Below are 16,961 nucleotides of genomic sequence, written 5' to 3' on the forward strand. Positions count from 1 at the left end.
ATTTTTTTCCTAACAATAACATGATGTGCAAAACAAAGTTCTGGCTAGGTGGAATGAGAGGTCTGCAACCTAACCCAAAACCAAAAGACGGTGACTGACAGGTATTGGGTTGGGCTCAGGTTTGTGATCTAATGACTGAAATATTATGTAGCTAGCTAGTAGATGCATGTTTATTCTAAGGATCATTCGGACATGCATGTATTTTCTCTCTCCTGCATGCACTCAATTATTAGTAACATTATACTCTATAGCTAGCTAGCTAGGTGTGTTAAAATCTCCATCCATTTCAGCAAAGGAGCAATATGTAGTTTAGCATCACGTCATGCTAACCTCCAGTCAGTTAACTATAGAGGAAACACTGCTGAATAGTGAATGGTTTACCATGTAGTGATGACATTGTAAACAGCAATAAAAGGCAAGCTAATTATCATTATAATTAGTTTTTGTATCGGCACATGACTACTGTCTACAAAAGTTGTAGACAGTACAGTGATTATATGAATGTCAAAACACAAAACTGTTTGGTTTACTTCCATGAAAAATAGAAACCAGGTAAAACCAATTTGCCATTTGCTACTTTCCCCAACCTTAACAGTGCACACAAGGGTCCTCAAAATTTGTGTGGAAGCAGTATATTTTTCCAAACCCAGAGCAGTTTATTACATCCTCAATATACAAAAGGTGATTTCTAGATACTGTATTACTTCCACCACTGAAGGGCAGGAGAATAATAAGAAAAAGCCAAAAGTAACATTTTTGAAGTATATTGTGCATTTTCTTGATTAATTAGCAAGTGACAAGATGCTATGAATAAAGTCCCAGAATCACGTACCTTCATAGCAGTAAGGTCTGTTACAACAGATGAACATGTTTACTTAAAAGCAGGACATTGAACCTAACTAGAGTCCTAGTTTATGCCATAATGCTTGAGTTGTCACTGTAGCGACAGGAGAGGTTTGCCTAGCAGGGTGCTCAGGCATGATTCGGGAGGTCATGCAGTCATGCCGCTAGGGCTGCAGTGATGGATTATTTTAGTAATCACTGTAATCACTAAAATCAATAAGTCACGTCACTTTTGGCTGCTTCTTCATTTTCTCCTGGGTTCTTCTATGGCGAAAGGATGAGGAAATATAATACAACCTCAGTAACACTGCTTTGGTATGCTTCCACATTTTTGTTGGCAAGCTTAGTATTTAGCTACTGAATATGTTTCTGCTTGCTGAATGTTTTGCACATATTTTGCAGAAATTACAATGGAGCATAGGAATATTCTGGATATAGATTATGCTAAAATGAATTTTAATAACAGAGTTACCTGAGATTCTCAAGGAATCGTTTCAGTCATTGTCAATAACTTCCTTAAGTAATTGTTCTTAATATTTATTCTGTTTTCAACAAACCAACAAGATAGCTATGTAACCTAATCAAGTAAAACACTTATGAAAAAGTAATATTTGGAAAAGATATTCCACTTTTCAGTCAAAAATTATTTATTTACAAACTAATGGATTTAAAAAGGAAGCAAGGTTATCCCCTTTGTATGGGAAAGCATAGTTAAATATCTTACTAAAAGGTGGCCTGCTATCTAACAGAGGTTAACCATTTAAGTTTTCACATTTACTTTTAGAAGAACTGATGTAACTGAACAGTACTAGTCAGTCATTAATAACACATTTCTATTACTGTCCAATGAAGAAATTAATAAAAATGCCTACCTCCCAACAACCACAAGATGCCTGATCACCAAAAACAGCCGTCCATCTGTACAGGGTCACCTTGCCTTACAGGCAAGATCATGTGTGAGGTTAGCTGGCAAAAGACTAGAATTTCGAGGAGGTAGGAGGCAACTGCAGAGAGGTTCATCACTGCTACAATATTTTTGTGGCAAAACAACTCTTAAAAGTATTGATGCTGCACCCCACTCAAACATACCATTTAGTGGTCACAGCAGGTGCCAAAGCATAATTGTTGATTTTTTAAAAAGTCTGCCAAAAAAATAATTATTTTTTTCATTCAAAACAAAGCTGTTCATAGATGCTTCACAGGCGTGTTTAAGTAAATATCCAGGAAACACTCAGTGTGGATAAAAAAGGGACTATTTTCCACTTCTGAAAACAACTTGAAAAACAAGTACTTAAGTTTCAGACATGCACCTGGTGAACTCATTCTCATGTGGAAAAAAAGAGATGCCACACGTCTGCATCAACCTTGGCAACCACAGTGGCACGAGGATACTGTTCAGACACTGTACAGACAGGTTAGCCAAAACACAAGCACTGCTGCTCCCCATCTGTCTGGAGCTGCTCAGACAATGCACTCAATTATCTATCTGCTACACATCCCTTAAATGAAAGATGTTTAACAGTATAGATTAGTATACTGTTGATGTGTATACTAGAGAGAGTATAAAAAGAGATAGGACACTTCAGTCATATGAATATCTTTATGCTATAAATCATTTCAGGGGGGAAAGGCAGTAACAATATTTAATATGAAATGGGCTCCACTTGAGACAGTCTTGCATAGACAGAGGACACCAGTACACCTGTTTGAGTGCTTCGGGTTTTTTGACAAGGTCACTATAATGGAAATAAATGAAAGACCACCCTTATAAAGCAAAAGGACAGTAGGAAAACAATGTAAAACACCAAAAGAGAGACAGACAAATGAGCGACAGAGAGAGAGAGGCATGAGAAAGAAGTTTTTTTCCCATAAATAAATAAATAAATAAATAAATAAATATATAAATAAATACATACATAAAATAAAAGGAGCACGGAAGCATGCAAGGCCAGTGAAAAGAATTCAGGAGGGATGGGCTACATGCACACTCAAAATGCCAGCATGGCATATTTGAAGGTCTAGACAGGCTTCCAAATACATGTAAAAAGGATTCTACTTCCCCTAAAGCAGATCACAAGGAGGACCTTTTTTCTCATAAGGACTCAAGATCCACCAAGAAAATGAGGAAGAGAGCTGGTTGGATTACAGGGCTGATGTGTCAGAAAACACAGTCTGTCGAAATATGCAGTTAAACACTTCCAAAGAAGCAAATCTAAACTGATTTCTTTGCAATTGGTTGGGTAAAATGACTAATGCAGGTCATGGTCTATTGTCTATTGTAAAGTTTCATTTATCAATTGCCTAACCTTGATTTCCAGGCAACCACATCACATTGCCTCAGTGGAGCAACAAGGTGCTTTAAATAATGCCAGAGGAGGTAAGAACACATTTTAAGTAACTGTGACAATGCACAGAAACAGGTTGTAGAGTGCATTTCAGGATAAAAATGAAAATATGTAAGCATCACCAAAAGACAATGGGTGGGATTTTTTTTTTTACTGTTTGTACTAGCGATTCCCCCAGTAAAATGCTCAAGTAATAAAAGGAAAGCAACAATGCTGAAAATCCAGTAAAATTGGTTGCAATGCAGGGTTCCGTTTATGATCAAGGAGAAATTGGTGAGTGTTCAGTAAGACAGGAGAGCATGACTGAATTAAAGACTCAAGGACCTATTGTCAAATGGACTGAGCCAGGAAGTAACTAGAGTCATTGTGGAATTTAATGTGCAGGTCTTAGCAACTCTGTCATTAGACATGACATCAGTAATCTGTAGCAATGGAAGGAGTCCCAGGCAACTGCAGTTAAAAACAACAAAACGCCCCTTGGACAAGGCAAAAGGAAATCTCTTAAAAACAGACTTGACCAAACCTGAGTCATTACATTAAACAGAAAATTAGTCAATAGCATAATCAGATTTCCTGAAATTTGGGCTGTTGTGTTCACAAATGGCTAAGAGCAGCATCACAGTAACAGAGATGGAATCCTGACAATGCCCTAGTCGTCCATGGGCTCCAACACAGCACAAGTGGCCCTGCTCCCTGTCCAAGATGAATGGCTAGTTTGCTCCCTGTCAATCTACAGCAATGCAGCCAGCTCATGTCCTGCACTCCAAGTACGTTCAGCTGCCCGGCAATGTTGTGCAAGCAGTAGTTTGAAGAGATGTACTGCCTGGTTTCACTGGTTTCATGTATCTTCAAGGATGTGTGCTATTCAGATTGGTTGGTGCCTTATGAGAAACTGCTAAAGCATATTAAGCCTGTTGCGATCATGAAATTTTAGTTAATGAGTAAACGTTGTAAACAATTGCAATTATACTGATTTAACTGGGTTTTAATTTTCCCAAATGTAAAAATTTCTAGCGCGCGCACACGCACGTCATCATTTTGCTTTGGAAAGCAGATGCTTTACTTGCTTCAGTCCAACAGACAAACACATCAAACATTATTTTTGTTTTGATGTAAACATATTGTAGAATGCAACTACAGTAATGCTTATGATTGTGATATGTTCAATTAAATCAAAAGCAGCTCAAATCACACATGTCGGGTGATTATGTAATAACAGACAGGTCTACATCAGATAGGAATTGACAACACTTAACCTTGGAGAGATAACTGGGCAAGGCAATTATACGGAAGAAAAAAAAACCTTCTCACTGAAAACCAACTGAAACTAAAATAACTAAGAAGTTGAAACAGAAGTACAAACCAAATTATTAACCTTAATTCAAAACCAAATTAATTAGAAATTAATACAATTTTCAAAATCCATTCTCCAAATCTCTTCTCTCCCTGAAATTCAGAGGAAAAATGGCCTGTTCCCTCTTATTTTCTCATCCCTTTAAATAATGCAACCTCTTATTGCCATCATTGCACTTATTTTGACATGTTAAAGAACGTTATCAAACAAAACTTCCAAGATGTCAAACTACCATTTCAAGCAATCAAATGGATGTTTTTGTAAAAACAAACAAACAAAAAAAAAAACCAGCGACATTTTAAAATGTCAGAGATTTTTTGGGTCGGGTGTTAGAGAAATAAAAGCATTTGTAAGCACAAGAAAAAATGTTGAGCACTGAATGGCAGCAAGATGAAACAAGTGTTTAGTTGTTTTGTATGCCTAGACCTTGGTTACATTTAGTTGTTTCATGCATCTCGAGTATCTGGACTGTATCCAGAGGCTATCAAAAATAAAAATGCAGTTAAAATATACCTGAGACCCATTTAAAAGAGATTTAAATCTGATAATTCAAACCACTTCTTGAAGTCCTCTAAACTGCATTAAACATATCCATTTCTGCTCCTTTTATTGTTCCATGTTTGTTGGCAGTTGTCAAAGCAGATAAAATATGCCCACCTCTCCAAACCAGATTTAACAAACACCACCACAACCACCAAAGATGGCACCTAACTAACTTTATAAAAATGAAAAACAAAATACAAAATTGCAATTGTTGATGCAGCTTAAATTATTTAAGAAGCATCTGGAACAATAATAATGAGGTGCAACCATACAGCACAAGAAGTAGAGGGTTTCGTGTGTGTCATAACCCCTGACAACCCAGTTTAAACGGGGTTTTAGGATTGGCTTATGTATCTTAACCGATACCTTTATAGCGCATAGTCAGTCAACAAATAATCAGAGGTGCACAATATAATCGGTGGCTGATATATTTGCCAACAAGATTTATCATTATTGGGTTAATATTGGGATATCGCTTGATAATTACAACCAATAATTTATCTATCCAACAGATTAAGCCTTCTGTTTAATTTAGGCCCTGTGTGTGTGTGTGTGTGTGTGTGTGTGTGTGTGTGGTGTGTGTATATAAATAAACATATATTACATATTACTAGTGTTATAAGAAAAATGTCAATAATCAAAGTTTCTTTATAAGAAAAATTATAAGCAGGATATGTTTCCAATATTCGTGATGTCTGGTTTACCTGTGATATGCTGTAAAATTAATTTGTAATAACAGGTCACTTACACTAACTGCACTTCATGTATAGATTATGGTTTGAACTTGTTTTGAAATGCATAAACAAAACAACCAGTTATTAAATTTCTGTATCAGCCACAACAAGGTGCTAATAATTCTCATTATTGTATCAGTCCAAGAAATTAAATATTGATGCATCCTTACAAATAATTAACAGATGGGACTACTTTGATGAGGAAAGAAACTTAACCTGCTGGTGATACTGGACTTATTTCAGTCTGTAGGGCATTAAGAGTCTATGAAACATCCATCTGAATTAAAAATGGCAAAACTGTAGTTCCATGTTATGGCTCAAACTGAAACCACTGAACAACTGATGACCGAGTTATTTCATTAGCTACTGTTGGCACAAAGAAAGGTTAAAACAGGCCAATTTAAGAGATAAGGCACAAGGCCTACTGTGCATTGTGGATCAGGAAAGTGGCACATGGCTAAGCAAAAATGTAATGCCTTCATTACCATTACTGGGATAGGTTTGAATATGTAATGAATGCAAAATATCAATAACATTAATTTAGTCTGTTAAGCTTGAAACTATGAGAAGTTGAGCCAATGTGAAGTTGAGCCAATGTGAGGAAATTTGCTCTGTAATGTCATCTCTGCCACTAGACTTGGTTTATACTGAAACCTCATGTGTTATGAGGATGAAGTTTGAGATATGGCATCAGCAGTGGGGGGGATTTTTTTTTAAATCTCCAATTTCGAGTTTTTAGAATAAGTACAATTTGTGGCACGAATGACCAGAAATATTGGCAATACTAGATAATTCCAAAGAAAAGCTAATCATTTTGTTAAGAATACGAACTATTGGATAGCTATTAAAATCAGATTTAAAAAAATAATCACCTACTTCTCAGCATAAAAGCTGCGGATTTAAACAGCAATGTTTCTGTGTTTAAAAAAAAAATAATTTTTGAAGTGTTAGATTGCTCAAGTGACAAAGTTACTATGTGCATTTGGGTTTCTTTGTGGAGAAACCACAAGTACTCCAAATAAGAGGTGTGAAAACATATGCATGCACTAAAGACAAATGGTGGTTGCTGATACAAGTCAGTCAGTCATTCATTCATTCATTCATTCATTCATCTATGTAAATCTGGAAACATTTATAATAAATGGTTAAGACTAGAAAATCAAGCAGAAGTAAACTTATTTTAGATCAGTATAGATAGATGTGCGTTACCATGAGCCTTTCTTTCAAAAAGAAATTACTAAGCTTGGCCAGCAGCTACTTAAATAAAAGAAAAAAAGAAGAGAAAAGCCCACATTAGTGCTTTTACTCAAGAGTATTCTAAATTCAGTTATGCAATTCCCCACAAGTCCCTGGAGGGCAAGCACTCATTCACAGCTGACTGAGCACTACCCACCAGGTTGCCAAGCTGAGATGACTGCCCAGCTCAGTTCTCTCATTTCCCTGCTCTCATTGAACTTCTGATGTACTGGATCTCTTTTTGCATTCACTCTCTTCTCCCAAGATTCCCCATTGCTTCTTCTCATTTTCCTCCCACATCAACAATGCTGGATGGTCCACTAGATGTCACACATTAATAATCACAAGTGTGTGTGTGTGTGTGTGTGTGTGTGTGTGTGTTCATTTGTTCACATTCAAAGGCTTGCCGCAGTCATCTACACATTCATTCAAGAAGCTACCTGGCTTTGAAGGCTTTGTTTGCCAAAAATGTAAATGTACAATTTTCAACTTAGTTCTAATTACATTGACCAGCGAGGATTTTTGGTGTAGAAAAAGCAGAACACTTTTTGTATTGACATCTGAATAACTGCAACTGACTAGCTAGCCCGCATGATCAAATACAAACCTGCACGGGTTCGTGTTAATTGTTTTTCTGTTTTACCTCTAGATAATTCTTTTTACAAAAAAGAGGATAAACAACAAAGTTACTTTTTTTTGGCATTTTTCCATCTATGACTTGTGTCTTATGGGGAAAATGTGTTGAATATGGGGACATTTTTGCCCTTTGCTCCCAGTTATTTTTCAAAGCTGAGTCTGAGTCAGAATATCAATGAGCTTGAGACAAACTCTAAACAAAACTTGAAACTCATCACATATTGCAGTGATTTCTTACGTCTGGTGCAGATCACTTAGCTTCTTGGTCGGTACTCTACTGCATGTAGTTGTGTGAAAGGACATTAAGGCAAGACAAAGTGATGTGTTATACTGTCATATTGTCATATTGTCATGGTATGTTAGTTACCTTTGGGGAAAATTATTTAAGAGTCAAATATGGTTTGAAGCAAATATGTTCAGAAGCATGTTGTTTCGGCCATACGTTTACGAGAAATTTTTTGCATGTACTCAAATTCAAGATAAGATAGATACATAAACTTAACAGTTCCAGATCTGTCAAAGAAATATAATTGCCCAATTAACTCCATTTGGGGCAAATGCAAGATTATGTAAATTACATAATTGCCTAACTTTCTCTTTAATATACATCAAGTCATAAATAACTTCTGATAAGACGGGTGTTAGTGATGCACTGATATGGTATGCACTGCTTATTTGTAAAACTTCTTCCACCTATTCATGAGGCTGCTCAAATAAGGCAGAAACTGCTGGATAAAAGTGTGGGCATAGGCCAAAGCATGTGACAAATTCTCATACAAAATTAACTAACAAATTATGACCATGAAATTGTGGAACGTTGATCAGAACAAAAGCTGTGTTTGAGATGGGAGCAGCAGTAAATAAGATCTACCAATATTGATACCAAAATAAGTTACACACACACACACACACACACACACACACACACACACACACACACACACACACACACACACACACACAGGTGAATAGTGAAAATGACTGGAAAAAAATAAATAAAAAATTCAGTGTGCTGATAACTCAGTATATAGCAGCAAGAGAGAAGAGCACACTACTACGAGCCTAGCACACCAGCACCTAAGGGCTATAATACTGCTATATAGTTTCCATGCACTGAGCTGTAGCTGGGCAACAAATAACAATGCATATCTGTCAGTAATGGTGTGGGCTAATCCAGAAGAAGGCTCTGGATTGCCACTAAGAAGGACACAGAAACTGAGAAAAGGAGCAAAGATTCTCCTATTCGCCGATTTCAAGGCATAGCCTGTGCAAAAGAGAGCCTTTTGTTTATGTACATTTACCATGCTGGGCTTACATATACAAGATAATGCAATTATGGACAACTTGTATTAAAACAATATTCTGTGTAGGCAGTTCATAGATCTCTTCAATGTTTCCAATTTTTCATTGTAATTGATTATCTTATTTCATCAATTCAAAAATGTATTTGTATCCAGGGTAACCACACATTTTGATTTCTGCCCTGCACTGTATTACAAGGCCAAATGTATAATGATGATTATTATTGATTATGAATTATTATTATAAAAAAAATTTTTTTAAACACATCATACAGTAATCTGGCCAACAAACCATTGGCCAAACAAGGAAAAATCGCCTCCTTATACAAACGAGGCCACCATTTAATTTTGTCGTCAAGAGAAACCAATTTAGTTTTCCCCACTACTTCCCCCAAACAGTACAACACAGTACTAGGCAGGTCAGAGTGCTCATTTCTTTGTGGACGTCTCATGTCCGCTGCACCTTTTTCTGCCACTAGCCCTGCAGAGTGGCTCAATAGAGAATTCTTTGACAAGCAAGCCAACCACTATACGCTTGTATATGTTGGTGCTTCTTCTGAATCAGTAGGTCACTCAAAGAACTAGACAAACTGGTCCCCACTGTGTAATTCACCTGCTTGTGATCATTGTCTTCAAAAAAAAAATTTATTCTTAACAAAGTCATAACAGGCTACACCCCATTCTAGTCCCACTTCCCAGGTTCTCAAAAAGCACTTGGAATCACAGCTCACAGAGTGGCTAACATGCAAGTGTATATTTATCCACAAAACTATTCATCCTGTGTGATTAGCGTTGAGCTGTACAGCAAGATCAGCAGGGGGGCAGGAGTGCATTGGCAGCCTTATGTTGTGAATGAAGTTCCTTGCAAACAGGCTGTTGTAGGCAAAGCTCCGCAATACAAATCACACAGCACATTTCCTCTATTGTAGCCTAATGAAATGGACTCCAGCCAGGTTTCAAATTCATGGTAAACATGAGCTCACTTGAACTCCTCTCTCTTCCCTTAGCTCCCACTCTCTGTTCTTCTCCTCTTGTGTAAGAACTCTCATCCAGCTCGTTTCATAGAGCTGGAAATAAACTTAATGGAGTGCCAGAAAGAAAAGGCACATTCCTCTACATCATTATTTAATAAATTTCATTTCACCCATGAACATATAAATTAAAATTGTAATAAAACACTGACAGGTCGCTGGGCAGTAGGGCATAACACTAATTAAAAAAATTCATATTGTATATTCGCTCAAATGGCAGGCAAGCAATGCAATGCAAAAAACCTCACATTATTTAGAAAGTGACATTAAACAGCACAATTCCACAGAGAAATACAGAAAGATTCTGTTATTGACCAAGGTTACAAATAACATTTTGGCAATCTAACTCCTAATTTAATCTTTTCTCTCTCAGCTGGGGACAGCCTGTGCTAGCCCATGTCAGATTCAGTCTCTTATTCAGTAGCATTGTGAGGATGTTTTGTCTACTGAAAATGCAATGAATGTTGGCATGTATACAAACAAGCTACTGCCACTTAAAAAAAGTTAACAAAAAAGGCCAATGTTCAACTAGAGACACCAGAATCACTCAATTTCTTAAAGCACACTAAACAATTAGTCAAATGTCCTTGATGTGAAAAATGTATTGATGCACTTGTAAGTGACAGAAAATTCTCATTAGCCAAATTACTACTTTGAGAGCACGAGTTAAATGTTTAATTGCCATCATTTACAAAATGTATACCTCAGTGACGCACTCAAATGACAACTTTTTGAAGTTATTACCTGATCCACAAAGGGTGATCAAACCCCACTGTAGCCTATGTATAGTCTATGACAGAAACTAAGATATCAATATTTGTTACATTTACATTATCTACATTTGTTTACATTTCTCAAAGAGTCGTTATCGCAGTTGTCATTGGCCAGTGGCTATCTAAAATACTGATTCAGACAATAAGAAAATTGGTATAAATTACAGAGATGAAACTGCATTGCCATCATACAAAAACCCCCAAGCACTGCCAACATAAAAAATACCCTTGCTTTCACAGGTCACAACTACAAAACATTATTGCTGCATGAAATACAAAGTAAACATATCTAGGGCTATTATGAACCAGAGATTTGGATTTGGTCCAAACCCAACACATGTCTGTAATCCTACACAGATCCACATAATGTTGATGATTAATAAAACATCTTATAGCAAGTTGTTGGGTTTCAAATCTTAGCAAGCTACATACACACATTATTGTTCACCTAAAGCTAGCACAAGCACTGCACTCCTCAGAGAGGTCCTTTGGCAAATACATACCAAAGTATATGCAAACTTTATGCAAGTAAAATGCTTTCTTGCACTTCCATGCTTGAGAAAATACACAGAAAATAACAGGATAACAGAATATTTACTGATATGTCCATTTGCATAGTATTAAAATAACCTGTTATTATTATTATTTTTTTATCCATCCTTATATAGTAGGTAAGCAGTAATAAAAACTTTACCAAGATGGGAGAGCAGAGGTTGTAAACATGACTGACATGGTGGACTGAGGTGGATCTAAAAATCACTGAGGAATGTGGATAATTACACTACCTCAACTCTCCATGTAAAACTAATCCCATCCAAAAAGGACTTAGTCTCTAACCAAAGGGCTTTTTATACAGGGCCTAAAGAACCTTTTTGTTTGGGTCAGTGGCTTTATTATAGGGATACACTATATAAACAAAAATACTATGTTTCAAGGTTAGTGCTACCCATTACGATATACCTCACAGTATATGAAACTGTGAAGCTGTGTGACGACATTTTGACAAATTATTTTGTTACAATTTGATTATATAATGTGAAGCAACAGAATACTTATGTGGAATACATAAGTTACACATATCCACAGGAAATTAATTTAAAAAACATGATTTGTTGAAGGGTCATTTGCATACTGGAGCCTTCTATGATATTGGTACTGCAAAGGTCAATTTTGCAAAAACAATAAAATGATAGTGTAGCTCTGGTTCATTAGTGTCAAAAACATCTTAAAATTCTAACATTGTACCCAATACTCTGTTACCAAATTAAATTACACTAAAAATACTATTTGCTTCAAAACAAAAATAAAGAAATCCAACAGTATGACTGTACACTAGCGTTTTAGTAATAAGCGCCTCAATTTCACAACTGCTTAAATGTATGTGCATTTGAGTGGTGGTTTTGCCAAAAAATACTGCCCATTAATAACCAAGATTAAATAAAAATTTCTAAAAAGTAAAAAAGAAAAAGCCAGATAATTCGGCTCAGCACCAGCAACACAGAAGGCCTTTAGATCTGATAAATAAATAAAATTTAAAATGAATAATTTAATTACTTCAATAATTTGATGAGGCCCTTAAGATCGGCACTTTCTAGACTTAGCCATGACCACCAGGTCAGAATGTCATCCAACAGATGACAAAACGGACCATGGCAAAACCCAGGATTCATTAGACTTGTCCCAACAAGCTCCGTGGGCTGAGGTTGGCCAATGCCTTCCACAGGGCTTCAGAGCCAGTAAACACTTGAGGTGCAACACTAAAGCCTACCAAATTTTCACTAAAGCCAACCCAATTTTAGCTTGAATGTGCTTTTCGTCAATTAAGTGTCCTTCTGGAAGCAATGGAGCCAGAGTGTAAATACTGAGTCAGTGTTTGGCTGTAAAAGTGCGTGGTGTGGTTATGGCTTGGTGCAGAGAACAAGTCTGAATTCTGCAGGGAGACAGTGCCCCAAAGCCAGAACTATTTTGGGACAGGGTCAGCAAACTGAGCTGTCTGAGGAGTGTGTTGGCATGAAATACAGTAGCTGTAACAACCAAAACATCACCACCAAATGAATCCAGGAACTCTGAAGGGGAAGTATTAGAAGTGCTTATTTCATAATTCTAGAGTCTACACGTTCGCAAGACAACACGATACACAAAAGTTATGCAATTTCCCCCCCCAACTAAAGCCTGTACTTGGCTGAATGAAAACCTACAGGTGTCTCCTAACAAGCATTCCCTCACTAATCTGTATATAAACATTAGACATTTACAGTAAACACAAGACTGACTGACAGCATGTAGGAGTAGGCAAGACAAATAATATATTAAAATACCTGATATCTTGTTGACACAGGCTTACATTGTAATATTTCCCATGCCATTACATATGGAATAATTTCTATTAGCTATATGGTAGGCTGCCATGGCATTCTCAGTCAGGTGTAGAAGCAGCAGAATAGAAGAGAGGATGCAATTTTTTTGTTGCTCACGCACCTCTTCACTAAAGCACTTACAGTGGTTCACACAGCAGCTTGTGCCAGAGTCTTTTATCTCCACTTTGCAATAAGTGCCATTTTTCCACCACAGCTTTTCTCGCCCTGCACCCACCCCCTCTCCCCAGCAAAAACACACTATTAAAAGAACAGACCATAGGCATTAGACTTCAGACACATGAGCTCTACATGGTCGGAGTGGGAGTGAAGATGCTGAAGCTCCAGGGACCAAACACAGTCCCTGGGAAGACACTGCTGACATGCTATTTATGGTTGGAGGTCTAACAGGCAAGACCTTGCCACAAGGTATTGTTGAACACAGACTTGCAGCTAATTCTAATACATAATGCTACTGCCACTTGTTTGTAGACTCAATTTAACACCTTGGTCTGTACAACTTCACTGTTATTTCAATAGTCAGCGCTCTACCAAGTAATTATTATTATTTCTCTATCTCCACATCAACAAGGCTGTGAGTGGTCAAATAAATCACAAGAGAATGTGAACGTTTTAACATTATGTACATAAAAGAGTTAAGAAAACACAAATGCAAAAAAAAATATTATTACACAGATATGCATTATGTATATGATGATTCACTGTTTTATACTTCATTTAGTTAGATCAACAAATTCAGCCACATGGCACTACTAACTCCATTCCAAAAGTATACAGAACATGCCAGTTGTCATCCAGAATGGCACTGTGAAGGCTTGGACTCCTAAAGCAAGCAAATTTGCCCTTCAGAAGTTCTCACTCACACACACACACACACACACACACACACACACACACACACACACACACACACACACACACACACACACACACACACACACACACACACACACAAATGTTTACTTAAAAGCAGACATCGAGCCTAGCCAGTGTCCGAACAGTCCGTACCATCATCCAGAGACAGGAGGGGTTCACACAGCAGGGTGCTTGTGCATGACTTGGGAGGTCATGCAGTCATGCCTCTGCTATTTTATGGTCGGTTAGCTAGCAGGAAAGGTAGTTCCTTAGATTGCTGAATTACGTTGGAGCAATTTCTCGTAATGTTTATTGGAACAAATTTTTGGATCTATGCAGTAGGCATTGTAGTAAATGGACTTGAGTAAGTTTCATTACATTGTATTTCGAATTAACTGAATGAATTTAAAAATATATACTGGTAGGCAATCACCTTTTGTCTTCTCTGGGTTCTGAGAAATCTAGCTACCGTTTTCAAAAAACATTTCTGCTTTCACATAAATGTTGAGGTCCACCGAGTGCACTGTAAAGGTGGTAAATGGCCTTTATGGTTTTTTATGTTTTCTTCAAAACCTAGAATGCAATATAGCACTTAAATGTACTAAATCGGCTTTAGTTTTGGCAGATACTGTATGCAATATAACCAATAAAAATGTGGATTTTTCTAAAAAAGAAACCAATTAGTTGTTACATTTAAGAAACTTCATTCTCTTTCGAATATTTATATGTGCTCTTTAATAAAGCAAAAGTATTTATCTGAATGCGTGATTAATCAATGGTGTAATCTGTAGAGGACTCAATTTTACCAAAATAATGTATTGATGCAGCCCTAATAAACAATAATATTGCCTATATGTTAGAATTTATTTTAGAATGTCAGTGTTGACCATATACTAAGGACATACCGTGTAAGGCTAATCAACAACAACAACAAAAAAAAACCAGGCAGTCACTATTCAGGCTACCTGGCTCTGACTTCTTTAGCTGGCTTTTCCACAACATACTTTTCAAACATCTATAATACTGTTTCCTTGTTAGTGAAAATATGCCCAGCATGAAACATTTCAGATTAAATACACAAATACATCAAAAGTAATATAAAGACAGACAAGCCTAATAAAACAATATTAATTCTAAGAATTATTTAAATTTGATCACAGTGTAAAAATCACAGTACATTATGGCACTCACCTCCTTTAAGACCAGCAAAAGCTTTTATAATTTCATCCCCATGACAACTTTAGCCCTAAAGAACACCAAGTAATAGTCAATGTCCAAGTTCCAATTCAACAAAATCAGTCCTTTGTTCAAACACCTTGGCATTTAAAAGCACTTAATCTTGGACCACTAAGGCCCTCTAATGCTTTCAATTAACTTAATCCCATATCTTGCAATATGTTTATCATAAAATAAAACAAGTGGGAGGGAGTGCAAGGCCATGGCTCGGGTATCTGCTGAAGATGCACATTTCCATACAGACTACAAATAAAAGGGATGGAAGATGTTTAATATAATACCCAGCAAGACAGAAGAGAGAAACCCAAACACAATGGACAAATTCAGAGAATCAATGGCAATTCAATTACACATCTTTAAAACATGCTTCACCCTCTAATGCCATAATTGAATCTTTCAGCAATAAGAAGTGAAGCAATGTTCAATGATTAGACAGGCATGAATGTAGAGAGAGAGAGAGAGAGAGAGAGAGAGAGAGAGAGAGAGAGAGAGAGAGAGAGAGAGACAGAGAGAGACCCAAATGGGGCCTTCTTCAACAGCTTTACAGTGTGTAACAGCAGCGCATATGAAATCAGGATCCGTTTTCCACTTTGAAACGGGGAAATAAGGTTTTGGAAATAAAATATATTTCTTTAACAGTTTTCAGCCACTCTCAGATGCAGTTCTAATGTTTCCACGTGAATAAAATGCCATTTTAAATCCAGAATCAACAACATGGCCTTAGCAAACTGTATAAAAATAAATAAATAAATAAAATTAAAAAAAGAGAGACAGCATACAATTTAAAAGGAACAGAATCACCCTTTAGTGGAAATAGCTTAATCTATGATAACGTCGTCTGTTCACTTTAGTACTCCACACTCCATGGACCTGTTGAGATGCTGTTCACAAGTGTGGCATTTCTTTGTTTTTCAAGATGTGGTGAACAAAAATAAAATCACTGCAAGGTACTATGATGATTTAAGTGCATGGCATTTGTGCATTAAAAAGAAATTAATTTGAATTTCAGGCTTCATTTTAAGCACTTTACATTTTAATCCACAATTAAATGACAAAAATGCATAGTCAGTAGGCATAAGAATAGGTTCAGTCCTCAGAGTAAAGAGTGTGCAATATGAAAAATTCAGCAAGCAAAATTAAACGTTAATAGTTATACTAGTTTCTTTGGAAAATGACTGGATTATACTGGAGAGGCAATAATTGCTTCATCAAGGCTGGATACTTCTAGGAACCAAAACCACTGCAATAGATTTTCCATTAAGTCCCAGCCTTTACCACCCAACTTCCTCCAACTTTACCCCCCTTTAATCATGCTAAAACAAGACTTAATTTCACATCCTCTGTGTCTGACTGAAGCTGTATCTACTCAGCAGTTCTTTCAGATAGGCTTGGTTACTTAGCAGTTTCTAAGCTGTATCTAAGATACAGAAGTAGGAACAATGGAAACAAATGTAAAATGAAGTAGCAGATCACATGGGTGCCACATCAGTGAAAGCTACACCCTACAACTCCTCATGTTCACCTTCATATGCAGCTGAATTATTTGTTCTTCCTCTCCTGGTAGCCTGCTCGCCCAAATGGCTCGTCGCATGTCTGTGTATTTTAGACACATGGGGGGGGGGGAAGCTGCGGTGTGGCATTTTGCAGGGCCATGGGAAGAGAGCGTTATGCTATTACTTATGTGCCACATACACACTCC

At 36.9% G+C, this 16,961-nt stretch overlaps 1 protein-coding gene across 3 annotated transcripts in view; it reads right to left on the reverse strand.

The window, feature by feature from the left end:
- tgfbr1b (transforming growth factor, beta receptor 1 b) overlaps positions 1 to 16,961 on the reverse strand; it is a 42,320-nt gene that overhangs the window by 18,415 nt on the left and 6,944 nt on the right. The window lies entirely within an intron of this gene.

The sequence above is a fragment of the Electrophorus electricus genome, chromosome 14, assembly GCF_041902795.1.
Source record: "Electrophorus electricus isolate QZ-2024a chromosome 14, ASM4190279v1, whole genome shotgun sequence".
Classification (NCBI taxonomy): domain Eukaryota; kingdom Metazoa; phylum Chordata; class Actinopteri; order Gymnotiformes; family Gymnotidae; genus Electrophorus; species Electrophorus electricus.